The sequence below is a fragment of the Cyrtonyx montezumae genome, unplaced genomic scaffold, assembly GCF_038088225.1.
Source record: "Cyrtonyx montezumae isolate F1298 unplaced genomic scaffold, pur_monq_1.0 scaffold_4, whole genome shotgun sequence".
Lineage (NCBI taxonomy): Eukaryota > Metazoa > Chordata > Aves > Galliformes > Odontophoridae > Cyrtonyx > Cyrtonyx montezumae.
The window spans coordinates 33,826,616-33,841,646 of record NW_027072045.1 but is presented as its reverse complement, the minus strand read 5'-3'; the positions used below and the strand labels follow the sequence as shown (position 1 = coordinate 33,841,646).

The window sequence follows — 15,031 nt, the reverse complement described above, 5'->3', positions numbered from 1 at the left end:
TGGTCCCAGTCGTGCTGTATCAGTGACTATACGTGGACAAAAAGTAACTTAGTTGACCTAGCTTTGAAGAGAGGGAAGAGTATACCAGGAAGACATATGCTTCCTCTCAGAATACTCAAAGTTAGTCAGAATTCTGAGCTCTTACTATCAAGAAATTTAATCTTGTGGCTATTTTATCCTTCCCAGCTACTTTCCCCTTGTTTCCACAGGTCAAGCCATCATGAGGCTGCAGGTTGGTTAGGTAAACAAGGTGAGAGTTTAGAGCCAGAGTCCTTAGTCCCAGTGCCCCACTCTCTCACCCCAAAACGCCCTGCTTTCTGTCCCAGCTCTCCCAGTTCCCTGTTCCTGGAGCTCCTTCCTCCCACTGAACTGCTCTGCTCTCCCACCCCGACTCTCCCCTTTCCATCACCCCAGAGCTCTCTCCCCATCCCTAAAACCCCGATCCCCATTCCCAGCTCTCCCACTGCGGCTCTCCCCGTTCCCTATTTCAGGCACTATCCTCTCTCACTCCAAATTCCCCCTTCTTCCTCTTCGCTGCCCCCCATCGCTCCTCTTCCCCACCCCGCCCTCACTTCCCCCCTCTCCCACCCCAAACCTCCCCTCTTTCCATCCTTGCTCTCCCCATTCCCTATTCCCAGAGTTTGTTTCTGCCACGTCCTGCTTTTTCCTTCTCCCCCACCCCAAATCTCCCCTCTGTCCGCCCCAGACCTCTTTCTTTCTGCCTTCCCGACTCCTATTTATTGCTAAAGAAACTATCATGGACATAAAGAGCACAACAGCACTATTTCATAAAGATCAGCAACAAAATGGAATGGAATGTGTTTGGGAAGGTTCACTGTTTACTGCCACACCACCACCATCTGCTTTTGGAGCTGTGTGCCGACATCATAGCAACAGCTGAGCAGCCAACCACAGCACTGGGAGAAGTTGCACCAGGACAGTGAGCAAACTCTGGCTATGTGGAGACAGGAGCTGGATTTTTGCGATGTGGAGCTGGCTTTGCTCAGAGAAGACACGGAACTTCCTCACATGGAAATTGTTCTGTCACAGGACACATCCAACCTAACACATGGTCTAAAGAGCACGTGAGTTGATTCAATCGTATGAACTATGCTATCGAATTAAAAGAGCAGAACTTCATTACTTAAGATATAACTTCTTTCCTTAAATATTTAATACTTAGAGCTTCATTAACCTGAGTTAACGGAATCTTAGAGTCAGGGAGTCATAGAAGCAGAGAACCACAGAATCGTTGAATCATTGAATCATAGAATGGCCTGGCTGTAAAAGGACCATCATGATCATCTAGTTTCAACCTCCCCGCCATGTGCAGGGCTGTCAACCACTAGGCCAAGCTGCCCAGCACCACATCCAGCTCGGCCTTGAATACCTCCAGGGATGGGGCACACACGACCTCCCTGTGCAACCTGGGAAAAAATTCCTCCTAATATCTAAACTAAATCTTCCCTGTCTCAGTTTAAAACCATTCCCCCTCATCCTATCACTATCTGCCCTCGTAAACACGCGTTCCTCCTCCTGTTTATACATTCTTTCAAGTACTGGAAGGCCACAATGAGCTCTCCCTGGAGCCTTCTCTTCTCCAAGCTGAACAAGCCCGGTTCCCTCAACCTTTCCTCACAGGACAGGTGCTTCAGCCTTCTGATCATCTTCGTGGCCCTCCTCTGGACCCGCTCCATGAGCTCCATGTCCTTCCTGTGCTGGGGCCCCCAGGCCTGGACGCAGTACTGCAGAGGGGGCCTCACAAGAGCTGAGTAGAGGGGGACAATCCCCTCCCTGTTCCTGCTGGCCACCCCTTTTTTAAGGCAGCCCAGAACACAGTTGGCCTTCGGGGCTGCAGGCGCGCACTGTCGGCTCCTGTCCAGCTACTCGTCCTCCAGGACCCCTAAGTCCTTCTCGTCCGGGCTGCTCTCCAGGAGATCTTTCCCCACTGTGTAGAAATACCTGGGGTTGCACCCTGCACTCGGCCTTATTGAACCTCATTAGGTTTTCATGGGTCCACTTCTCCAGCCTGTCCAGGTCCCTCTGGATGGCTTCCCTTCCTTCCAATGTATCAATCACACCGCTCATCTTGGTGTCATCCCCAAACATGATGAGGGTGCATTCGATGCCATTGTCTATGTCACTGATTAAGATGTGTAAGAGCCCCAGCCCCAAAACTGACCCCGGAGGGACACCGCTTGTGATCGGCCTCCATCCTGAAACAGAACCATCAATCACAGCCCTGGACCAGGTCCAGTAGGGCTTCACCTTGGCTCGGTCCATCTATTACCTGGACCAGGAAGTTGTCCTCGACAGATTCCAGGAGTCTTCTGGATCGTCTGCCACCCACCGTGCCATTATCCCAGCAGATATCCGGGTGGTTGAAATCGCCCACCAGGACAAAAGCCCACGCGCAGGAAACCTCCTGCAGCTGGAGCAAAAAGTCCTCGTCAACAGGCTGCCCTTGATTGGGTGGTCTGTAGCAGACCCCAGCCACTGAGGATTGGCCCTTTACTGAATCGATCCTTGATTCGGACCCACAAACTCTCGACCTGATTGTGGCTATTCCTCAGACACTTCACAATCTATCCACTCTTTGACACAGAGGGTAACTCCCCCACTCCTCTTGCCTATCCCTTCTGAAGAGCCGATACCTCTCAATAGTGATATTCCAGTTATGGGAGTCATCCCACCATGTTTCTGTGATAGCAACAATATCATAACTTTCCAAGTGCAACACCGTTACCAACTCGTCCTGCCTATTTCCCAGGCTGTGTGCATTGGTATAAAGGTACTTCAGCTGGGTTTCTGTCTCAGTGCCTTTATAGAGGATCTAGGATCCCCTATGCTAGAATTCTATGATCATATTCTATGCTAGAATAGCAGCATCCCCCTTTCCTACTCTATCCTTTGGACTCCACCCTCTTTGCCCATCAAGTTCAGAACGAAGCCTCGAACTACCCGCTCAACCCGAGGCCCTCATTGTGTCCCCTTCCCCCTTCAGCATTTAGGCCTCCAGTTTTGTTGGACACTCTCTCTCTCTCTCGTTTTATTTGATCTATTAGCTTCAGTTCTGATTATATTAATTATATTGTGTTATTTTGCATTTTGATACCTCATTTAGTAAATTAGCTTCCCTCCTCAGATCACTGTCACTGTTTTATTTTTAGGCCCATCTCCCTTTTCCCTTTCTCCTTTCTCCTTTCCAAGGGTGTGGGTCCATGGGTCCCCCGCACCAATCATCATGGAATTGGGACAAGCCAGACCCTAAACCATTTACAGCATCTCCATCTTTGAAGGGTTTCAGGACCAAAGTAAACTTCTGTGCAACACAGTGTGAAGCAGAACTTCTGGGGAGCAGGAGGCAGAATAGCAGACAAGTTGAGGTCCCTCCCAGTCTGAATGGTTCTGTTTCCTCCCAGTGTGTGTTTTCCCAGCGACTGTCAGGAAATCAGTCCACTTCCCATGACCATGGAATTAAGTCAGGCATAAATCATGCTTCCAAGCTCTTGTCTTTGAAAATCTTCATACCCTCCCGTAAAAACAGTCCTCCTCTGGATGGGGGGGGAAAGGGGATGGGGGCTCCCCAGGGGCCCCCCAACTCACAGCCAGGGGAAGGGTGCCGATCTCGGTATCCTGGTCCACCAATGCCACCTCCAGAAGCTGCAGCAGCTCCCGCACCATCTAGGGAACCACGTCCACCAAGGACAACGCCATCTCCCACAGCTCCCACGTGTCCCTGCGGCACAGAGCCTTCATCAGAGGGAGTCCCGCTGTGAGGGGGCTGGGGGTCTCTCTATGTGTGCTGGGGGACCTTCTATGTGTGGGGCAGGGGGCCCTCTCAGTGTGGGATGGAGGTTCCCCACTGCATGGGGTGGGGGTCCTTCTACTTGTGGACTGAGCATCCCTCTCTGTGTCGGGTGGGAGTCCCTATCCACATGGAGTGGAGGTCGCTGTCCATGTGGGGATGGGGGTCTCTCTCCACATGGAGGGGTGTGGGGGGGGCAACTCACTTATCAGGTGGGGGAGCAGCGCAGCAGGCTGAGTGTCACTGCATGAGGATCAGAAGCAGCCAGCCAGGGCAAGGCACCCTGGATGATCCTCTGTGCCCGCATCTCCATGGTCATCTTCCTGTTTCTTTGGATGGCTGTCATGATCCGCTGCACCTGGATGGGACATGGGGACAGCAGAGCTTTCGGGCTGCCCCAAGATTGGTCAAGCACCCTCAGGTCCCGAATCAGATGGCTGCCATGTGGGACAGCCCAACCCAACACTGCCTTCCTGCACCCAACCCAACCCTAACCACCAGCATCCAACCCAACCCGACCTCCAGCACCCAACCCAAATCTAACCACCAACACTCAACCCAACCCAACCCAACATGGCCTTCCTGCACCCAACCAATCCAATCCAACCCCCAAGACCCAACCCTAGCTCCCCAAGACCCAACCCAACCACAACCACAGCCCCCAGTCCAACCCCAATCCCACCTCACCGTGGGCTCAGCCTCCCAGCAATCAGATGCCGGTTGCTCACATCATTGGGTGTAGGCTTGAAATTGCCCATCAGGGCAGCCATCGTGGTGGCAGCCACCTGTGTGTTGTAGCTGCTGCAGTCCCTTATTCCCTGCAGTGCCACGAGGATGAGGTCAGTGTTCTCTGACGAGTGGAAGTGCTTTGCAAAGCGCTGGGGGGAATGAACACAGAGAGGGGGAAGGAACATCAGATGTGTTCCCCCCATTCCTGCAGACTCCTCGGTCACGAATCCCACTGTGGTGAGCCCTCCTCACCAGCACAATGTCCGTGGTGCTGGTGGACAGGGAGAACTTGTCGTCATCTTCCCACTCCTCGAGTTTCTCCTGCTCCTCCTTCTGCGGTGCTTCTCAGCCTGGAAAGGAGAACAAGCCAAAGGTGAGTGAGCAATGAGTGCCTCCACGCCGAGCATGGGGCCGCGGGTCACAGCTCCTCCACCCCATGAGCTTCTGCTCCTTTGCTGCTCTGTGCAGCAGCCAACGCAGCGCCGTCCCCACTCACCCCTGTGGGACATCTGCAATGGACGGACAGCGCCAGCAGCCATCGCCTTATGGGCTCTCCCCACAATGAGTGCATAGAGGTGACGGAGAGCGCTGAGAGCAGAGCGGCACGTCCTGTCCTCCTGGGAGGCGCAGCACAGCACGAGGCTTCCCACCAGCTGCTCCAGCACGGGCAGGTGGAGCTCTTCGTAGCGGGCCAAGCTGATTTGTCTCAAGGAGCCATGGCGCTGCGTGCAGAGAGCGCGATGCTGAGTGCACCCCTCCCCCAGTGATGGGAGTGGGGTGGGCAGAATGGGGAGAAGGAGGGATGAAGACCCCCGCATTAGGGGTGTCAGCCCCTTACCCCGGCCTAGCAGAACTGCACCACCAAATGGCTCAGCTTCCAGATGCGCTGCTCTGCCTTGCGGCCCCCCAGCTCACCCCAGAAGGTGAGGGGGGGGGGGGTTGAAGGAACAGCCCTCCTCTGTGCAGCCCCTGCGGGCAGAGCCCACCTGGAAGACGCTCTGCAGCTCCTCACCAATGCTGGCGATGCGGTGGACAATCACCAGCATGTGCAGCATTTGGTCCAGAGCCCTCAGGATCTGTGGGAGGGATGGAGGAGGGGAGTAAAAAGGGGAGAGGTGGGGGGGTGGGCATGGCGAAACCCTCTCCTGCGAGGCATGAGGGTCCTGCAGCTTCCAGGTACTCACCCTTGAGTAAAGGCTGACGTCCAGGTCCTGCTCTGAGGGAAGCAGGAGGATGCTCTGGAAGCACGTGGTCAACAGAGGGATCTTGTCCTCCAGCACCACCTCCACTGCGCTGCAAAAACAGAGAGTGCAACGCTGGGAGCACTGTGCTGCAGGACTGAATAGCTGGGCTGAGGTCAATGGGATGAGGTTCAATAAGGCCAAGTGCCAGGTCCTTCACTTTGGCCACAAAAACCCCATGCAATGCTATAGGCTTGGGGCAGAATGGCTTCAAGACTGTATAGAGGAAAAGGATCTGGGGGTGTTGGCTGATGCTCAGCTTAGAGCACAGGTCCAGCCATCATGAGGCTGCAGGTTGGTTAGGTAAACTAGGTGAGCTTGCTCCTTTGACTGAACGTTGTCAAAATCCGCTTTACAATGCTGCCAAATGATCACTTGATCTCCAAGAGGAATACACAGCCACAGAAGGCGGGACCTTCCCTCCTAACAGCAGAATAATCTTGAACTGATTGCAGGACTGCTCTGTACACTCAGCTTGCAAAAAAAAAGTCAGAAACTCATTCTGAAAACACAGGCAGACAGAAGAGCCATTACAACAGATTAAAACATCACTCGACACAAAATCCGTTAATGCACAGTAAAAACAGTAAGTAAGGAACATACAAGCTTTCCATGACTTCTCCTTGGCGCCTTGCGTACGGACTCTTCTGAAGCTGCACAATCTCTGCGTGCAGAGCCATGATTTGTTCATCTAGATATCCAATATCTTCAGCCTACAGGGAAAAGTAGCTACAAATCAAACTGAAGGAGAACAGCAAGAATAAAGATAGAAATTTACAGAACACTTCTCTGGACAATGGACTGACTCCATGCATTCTTTAGGAGATAAAGACTCTTCAACATGACTGCTGTTATAACTAAGGTTACTCAGTGATATCGCTCACATTCACAACACGGGTGAGAAAAATCAGCTTCCTCATTACTCACAGCTTTCTAAAATGCACGTTGCACATACAGACTCTGGGTCTACAAACGTCACAGCAGTGGAAATGTTTTCTCCTGTTCTTATAGCATGAATAGGAGATGCTCTCACATTTTACACTCCCATATGCATTCTGGCCTAACATTCCTCTAGTATTTCGTATCCTCAAAGCAATATAGAAATACCAGCCTCACACCAATTGATAATGCAATGAACAATAAGCTTCCCAAGCACAAGGAGAAGCCCAGAGGTACCCGATATACACTGGAGATCTCTGGCATGGTTGAGAAAACAGCAGATAACATCTTGGAACCATTGTCTGTGGATACTGATCTGGCACAACACAAATGAGTGGTGAAGAAACTGCCATTCTGGGATATTTCAGCTTTTCCCTTCTGACCTGCGTCTGTAGGATCTGCACATGGGATGTTTTCTGGAACACACCTGTTGCTGAAACTGCAGAAGTACTTGGTGTGAAGGTATGTAAAAGGAATGCAACACCAGAAAGGGATGACTGTAGATCTTGCAAGTAAAGATCAAAACAAGAAGTGAGAAGTCGCACGATCAAAAGAGAAGAAAAATGTGAGGTATACCCTGCTGCTGGTGTCTCTACTTAGAGCACAGTAACTCACAGTAAGGACAGTAACTGTGTCTCATCGAAGTTATGCTGCCTGCTACATAATCCAAGATATCAGTGTATAACAGAGCAGAGTATTTTACATTTCTGATAAATGTTTATGGTGTGACTACAATCTGAACTGCAAAGGTTCGAGACAGATCACAGTTCTCAGGCTCTGCAAAGCAAATGCTTGCTCATACTCCGGATTTCCTAGAAGCAGCTGTTGACAGACACCATTATATTTCTTGTTTACTAAAAGGTGCATATTGTGTTCATATGGCAAGGTTTTGATAGCAGGGCTGCAGAAGTAGGCTCTGTGTGAAGAGACGAAGAACTTCACCATGTTCAAGACGACCCGGCACTCCACTGAAAGGACTGGGAAGATGGTTACTGGTGAGCCATCTCCCTGTATGTATTCTAACCAGGAAGCTTTTTTTATTATATTAACTCACTCTGTCCTGCTGAGGACCAGAAACGAGCAAAAAGTTTGATAGCTTTCAATAGATGAGACGTAATAGAGACTACTTTCTGAGATATTTTAAAGACCTCTACTCGGAAAAATACGTTACAAATGCTCTGCTTTCTCTTTGTGTCCCTTCTCAAAGGCTTCTGTCTCCCAGGCTTTGTTCAGTATACCCATGAGAAAGAAAGAAGAAACAGCTTTTGACAATAAACTTTTGTGATCGTTCTACTTCTGTCCCTAGTTTTTCACAGCTTTTAAGCTTACCTTTTCCCCTGTAGAGAGAAATCTGGACAAAACAACAGGCAGAACTGTTCTACATCACAAAGGCCTCCATCTCCTTATTACTTTTAGTGGAAGTAAAATTGAAATACTCCCAGTACTCAGGAATCTAAGCAGTGGGTGTATTTCAGCTAGTCTTTTTCAAAGGACAAAGCCTTTGACACTGTCTCCCACGGCATTCTCCTGTAGAAGCTGGCTACCTGTGGCTCACACAGATACTCTCTTTGCTAGGTAGAGAACTGGCTGGAGGGCTGGACCGAGTGGTGGTGAATGGAGCCAAATCTAGCTGGCGACTGGTCATGAGTGGTGTTCCCAAGGGGTTGGTACTGGGGCCTGTCCTGGTCAGTGTATCTACTGATGACCCAGACAAGTAGATTGAGTGCACCCTCAGTAAGTTTGCAGATGACATCAAGCTGGGAGGAACCATTGATCTGCCTGGGGGTAGGAAGCCTCTACAGATGGATAAGGACAGGCTGGATTGCAGAGCTGAAGCCAGCAGGATGAGGTTCAACAAGACATAGTGCTGGGTCCTGAACTTCAGCCACAACAGCCTCAGGCAACGTTACAGGCTTGGGGCAGAGGACAACCCTCCGTAAGAACTGGTTCTAGCTCCGTTCTGAATTTCTTAAGAATGACTCTAATTTCTTCTACCAAAACTTAATATGCCTGCTTACTTGCAAGAAATTTATGTCTGTATTCCTAAGTTAAGTACAATTTTCAGATCACTGCCTAGTAAGTGATTAGTATTATTTTCAGTTTCAGCAGTACACATTTTTGCGTGCAAAAAAGCAATGTACAAGACTCTTGGCTACAGCAACACCTACAGTGTATTCTCCTACACAGACAAACAGTCTAGTCTAGTCTTCTGCACTGGCTTTTTTCAAACCACTACATTCAAACAACTTGGTGCCTACCTGGGCACACTGAGAGGCCTTCTCTTCCATCTCTTTCCATGCTTTCAGCATCTTTTCTGAAGCTTAAGAGAAAAGATTTGTTACTTTATAAAAAGCTACAGATGACAAAGATAAAGCGTGACACAAGCCTGCATGCATTAGTTGAATATAAAGACAAACAGAATTACGTTGAATCTTCAAGCAGGAGCCATGACCCAAGTATGCTTAGGGGGAACAGCTGAGCTGTTCTACTGTGTCTGCAGTTATGGAGACATCTTATTAACCTCCTGCCTTTGCTTGTGCAAAACTCCTCTCCTTTCCTCAGAAACAAAACAAAACAAAACCACAAAAACAAATCAACAACATAAAAATGCTGAGAAAAACAACAGCAGCTCGTGCATGCACTTTCTTAAGTAAGTTTCTATCCACAGAGGTTCATAGTCAACCCAATCCTTTACAAGATCAGACAAGACACCCAGGAAAGTATTACACAAATATGTACATATGCCATAAGCCATCTGGTCACTGTATCTCTCCAGGTCAAGGCGAATGCTCTGGTGAAAGAATTCAAACTTTGCTTTCAGCTGCTGAGATGCTGATACCATACTGTTTTTCATGGTTATTAAGCTGGCGTTATACCGAAGGAGGCTCAGCCTAACAAATAAAAGAACATCACATTAGCTGAAAAGCGCATGTAGACTAACGTGGTCCATAACCAAAGAAGATGACACGTTGCCTGAAGGAAAACTGGAAAGATGCGGTAACGAAAAAACAGTCTGAGATGTGCAGAATAGGGAGTGTCAGTGGGGTCACAGACTACATCTCACCCTCAGAAGCTGGAGGTCCTCAGCAAGCAAAAGAGAACTTCCTTTCTCATTTCTTTTTTTTTCCCCTCTTTGTGTGTGTGTGTGCATGCGCAACAGGGACTATTTTTAGCAAGTGGCCCCTGGTGAACGCTGTCATCATTTTACTGTCTGAGACATGTAATACTGCCCATTCTCTGCCACTTGGTCACACAGAATAAAACCCTATAAACGCAGCAAACAGTTTCACTGATTCTGCCACCCACGAAACAAGTGCCCTGGGCTGTACTGCCAGTAGCTTGAGTGGATCAATCCCCTCAGATCAGCAGTGGTGAGGCCACTCCAGGAGGACACAATTCAGTTTTGGGCTTTCCAGTGCAAGAGAGACGTGGACATACTGAAGGGAGTCCAACAAAGGGCAACAAAGATGACTAAGGTTCTGGAAAAATCTCTCATAGGAGGATGAGCGAGTAGAGGAAGCTGAATGGGCATCACTATGTGAAAATATTTGAAGGGAAGTGTGAAGACAAAGGAGGCAGGCTATTTCAGTGGTTCTCAGTGACATGACAACAGGCAACGGGCCAAAACTGAAATGTTCAGATGAAACCTTGCACATCAGGAAACACTTTTTTTTTAAATAACTGCTCAATGAGCAAAGGTACAGGCTGCCCAGAGAGGTTACAGAGACTTCATCCTCCGACCCTCTGAGATATTCCAGAGATATCTGGACGTGGTTCTGACAAGCTGTGCGAGAAGGGATTAAACCAGATGACCTCCAGAGGTTTCTGACAACTGACTCATCTGCAAGTCTGTGACTGCATTCAAGTTTTTTCAATTGCTATCAACATAAGGCACTATGAAATAGAATTAATGGAGCGGTCCCAGTTCCCAGTCCAAATATACTTCATAATGTAGAAGTAAAAAAGAGCAGAGGGCTGTAAAACTTTTAGTAATCAGAAGTCCCCTGGTCTGGTCAGTCTCCATGTTTGCATAATACTGAATCTTCTGAACTAAAAGTAACAACTTACATGGCAGCTCTCTGGCCCTGGAAAAGTCTGCTGTAATCTTCTTTTAGCCCAATGACATAGTGAACTGCTTCTGCCCATACCTTGCGGAGCTGAGGAACTGGCAGTTGGATTTTACTATCCTGTACTGAATACAAGAAAAACACAACTGCATCTAAATGGAAGAACAACTCTAGAGTCCAGTGTTTACAACATTCCATATTTCTGCTTTAGGTACCTAAACTAAGAGACAGAGACACATAAGAACTGCTCATTTGTTGCACCACGGTCTGATTTCTTTAAGCATTTTGGCTACCGGTGTTAAAAGATACAGTATAACACTGCGTGCAACGTGAGAGCAGGCAGGACTTGTGGTTTGTTTTATCCATTAACTTCCCACCTAAAGAACTTGCTCAAGCTACCAAAGCCCTACAGAAGAGTTCCAAAACAGCAGGCAATGGGTGAAAAAGAGAGAGAGAGAGAGAACTGCAGATAAAATTTTTCTTAAATGGTCACCTTTGAGTTAGAGGCTGCCCTTCAAGACACGCACATAAATTAGTAAGGCAGATCTACTGCCATATTAGACAAGAAGCAATCCTTTCAGGTCTAAGGTGTCCTCCAGCATACTTACCAACGTAATTTACACACTCAGACAGACTCCGAGAAGCAAAGGGTCCATCACAGACAGTTTTGCTTTTATCGAACAAATAGACCATATAGCTATCCCAGCCCCTCTGCACGAACAAGAGAAAATCTGACTACAAAATAAACTCATTATTGTCATCAGAAACTCTTTTTCTCTGACGCCCTAGAAAATTGATTTTGATAGATTCTACAGAAGCACGGGGCCCTCTGCTAGCAAGTTGCTTTAAAGATTTAGTTGGAATACAACCATAGGAACCTATCTAAGTTACCCAAGAAAATAATGCTCCATAGAGTAAATTGTCTCAAGTGGGAGGAGAACAAGGCACTTAACTTTCCCTTCCCCTTCCTAGGGAATTTTCAAATTCCCTACGAGTGCAAAAGACATTAAATGAACAGAATCATTCTTACTACGCCATCAATAACACATTGAGAAGCGGGTTTCCGAGGGTCCAGGCAAATTCCTGTTTCCAAGAGCAGTTCCTGATTTCCAGTGCTTATTCCAGTTTCAAACTCAATTTGAATCTGAAGGGAATGAAGACTTTCCTCAGGATGCAAGAGAAACGAAACAACTTGGCAGAGGTCATATTTAGGATGCATACTATCTGTAAAATAGAGTGCAAATTAATTACAATTACATCATAAGGTCTGGACCTGTAACTTTTAACTATGACCAAACTCACCAACAGCTCCAGAAGCCAGGCTGCGGCTTAATTACCCCAGAAGAATAGCAACAAGCTAGCACAAAGGCCATCTCAAGACTGTCGGCTCTGAAGTAGCCAGCATTGTTTAAGAATCGCAGAATCACAAAATTGTAGGGGTTGGAAGAGACCTCTAGTCTAGTCCAGAGAAGTCTAGTCCAACCCCCATGCCAAGCCAGCTCCCAGCCCAGGTTGCACAGCTCGGTGTCCAGGTGGGTCCGGAACATCTCCAGAGAAGGAGACCCCACCACCTCTGTGTGCACCGTCACTGCACTGGGAAGAAGTTCCCACACACATTGGTGCGGAACTTGCTGCACTTCAGTTTGTAGCCATTTTCCCTCATCCTATCACCACACACTGCTGAGAAGAGCCCGGCCTCATCCCTTTGCCTCCTGCTCCTTAAATATTTATAGACGAGGATCAGATCCCCCAAATCTTCTTCTTTCAAGGATGAACAGCCCCAGGTCTCTCAGCCTTTCCTCATAAGAGAGGTGTTCCACGCTCTTTATCATCTCTGTAGCCCTCTGCTGGACTCTTTCAAGGAGATCCCTGTCTTTTTTGTACCGGGGAGCCCAGAACTGGACATAGTACTCCAGATGAGGCCTCACCAGGGCACAGCAGAGGGGAAGGATCAACTCCCACGACCTGCTGGCCACGCTCTTCTGAATGCACCCCACAGGTTACCACCGGCCTTCTTGGCCACCAGGGCACACTGCTGGCTCATGGCCAACCTGTCATCCACCACGACACCCAGGTCCCCCTCTACAGAGCTCCTCTCCAGCAGGTCACCCCCCAACCTGTACGGGTGCATGCAGCTATTCCTCTCTAGGTGCAAGACTCAACACTTGCTCATGTTGAACCTCACCTGGTTCCTTTCTGCCCAGCTCTCAGCCTGTCCAGGTCTTGCTGAATAGCAGCACAGCCTTCCAGTGTGTCAGCCATTCCTTCCAGCTTTGTATCATCAGCAAACTTGCTGAGGGCGGACTCTTCCCTCATCAAGGTCATTGATGAAGATGTTGAACGGGACCAGACCCAGCACTGATCCCTGAGGAACACCATTAAGTACAGGCCTCCAGCTAGACTCCGCACCATCAATCACAACCCTCTGAGCTCTTCCAGTCAGCCAGTTCTCAACCCACCTCACCATCCACTCATCTATTCTACACTTCCTCAACTTTGTTAAAAGGATGCTGTGGGAGACAGTGTCAAAAGCCTTGCTGAAATCAAGGCAGACTGCATCCACTGCTCTCCCCATCCACCAAGCCAGTAATGACATCACAGAAGGCCACCAGATTGGTCGAGCACGACCTCCCCCTGGTGAACTCCTGATAACTCTCTTTTCTTCCAACTGCATGGAGACAGCATCTAGAACAAACTGTTCCAACACCTTTCCAAGGACAGAGGTGAAGCTGACTGGCCTGTAGTTACCCAGGTCTTTTCTTACCCCTTCTGAAGGCCAGAGTGACACTGGCTATCCTCCAGTCTTCAGGTGCCTCTCCCATCTTCCAGGACCTCTCAAAGGTGATAGAGAGCAGTTCAGCGATCACCTCTGCCAAATCCCTCAGCAAACATGGACGCATTCCATCAGGGCCCATGGATGTACACTGATGTTGCCTAGACACTCTTGGACCATCTCCTCCATCACCAAACGGGAGCTTTCCTTTCCCCAGTCCCTCTCACTTAGCCCCACAGTCCAGGAGTCCTGAGGGGGAGTTCCCACAGTGAAGCCAGAAGCAAAGAAGGCATTCAGTATCTCTACCTTCTCTGCATCCGCCATTACCAGAACACCCCCCTCATTTAGTAGGGCACCCACATTTTCCCTAGTCTTCTTTCTACTATTGACATACTTAAGAAAAGGAGTCTTATTTTAATTCCTCCTTATTGAAAAAACAAACCAAACAGCTGTGACATACCTCCGCCTGTCTTCTCACTGCTTTCATAGCTCTCTCTGTTTTTACTGTACCTGGGAAACCAGAGGTCTCAAACCACATCACAATTTAGATTATGGTAAGTCCCAATTATTGCCACAATGTTTTGTGTTTCTGTCTCTGATTCCTTTGGAATTCTTTCAGATTATCCTCTAGCTTCCATGCACTTTTGCCTCAGCTAACCTCACTCCAGCAGAGCTCCAATACATTGCTTGAAGGGGAGCAACCAAGAGAATACAATCTCTGCTCTACTACTTGTACGCAAACCTGGAGTCACAGTATCAGCAACAGCATTCAAAATTAATAGTCTCTACCAAATATTAAACAGCCAACTGAGCTCGCTGAGTCCTCACCAAGATGACAGGCAGGAATACAGGATCATTCTTCTGTTACAAGAAGAAAGCTAGAGAGAATAATATAGCCTATGATATTCTATCTTCAGATATGTGCCAGATAGGCCATATACACACCAACAAAGAGATTCCTCAAAATCCAGAATCTAGATGATACCAGGAATCTACCTTTGATGAGTTTCGTTCTGAGCACAATTCCTGTTCTCTGAAATGTTTCTACTGAGCCCAGTAAAACTACACTTACCTTCAAATTCAGTATGCGATCCATCATTAGGAACCACTTCGGACTCTTGGTTTCAGGATCCAAGTCTCTACCTCTCTGTTCTGGATCCCAATTCAGCATCAGCTGCAACCAACTTTCCATCGGTTCTACAATTAAACTAAACAAAAATAATAATGAATTTCCTAACAGAATAGCCATGAGAAAGCGAAGGCAGATATTCTAATACACTAAGCCCACTTAGGAAACCAGAGTCTTAAAAAGCAAAGCTCTGTCTTCAGAACAACTATCCTCACACTGCAGAGCTGCTTGGAAGAATCACAGAATTGCAGGGGCTGGAAGGGACCTCCAGAGATCATGGCGTGCAACATCCATGCCCGCAAAGCAGGCTCCCTACAGCAGGCTGCACAGGTAGGCATCCAGACA

At 48.4% G+C, this 15,031-nt stretch overlaps 1 pseudogene; it reads right to left on the bottom strand.

The window, feature by feature from the left end:
- LOC136055021 (inhibitor of nuclear factor kappa-B kinase subunit alpha-like) overlaps positions 1 to 15,031 on the bottom strand; it is a 30,560-nt pseudogene that overhangs the window by 6,816 nt on the left and 8,713 nt on the right.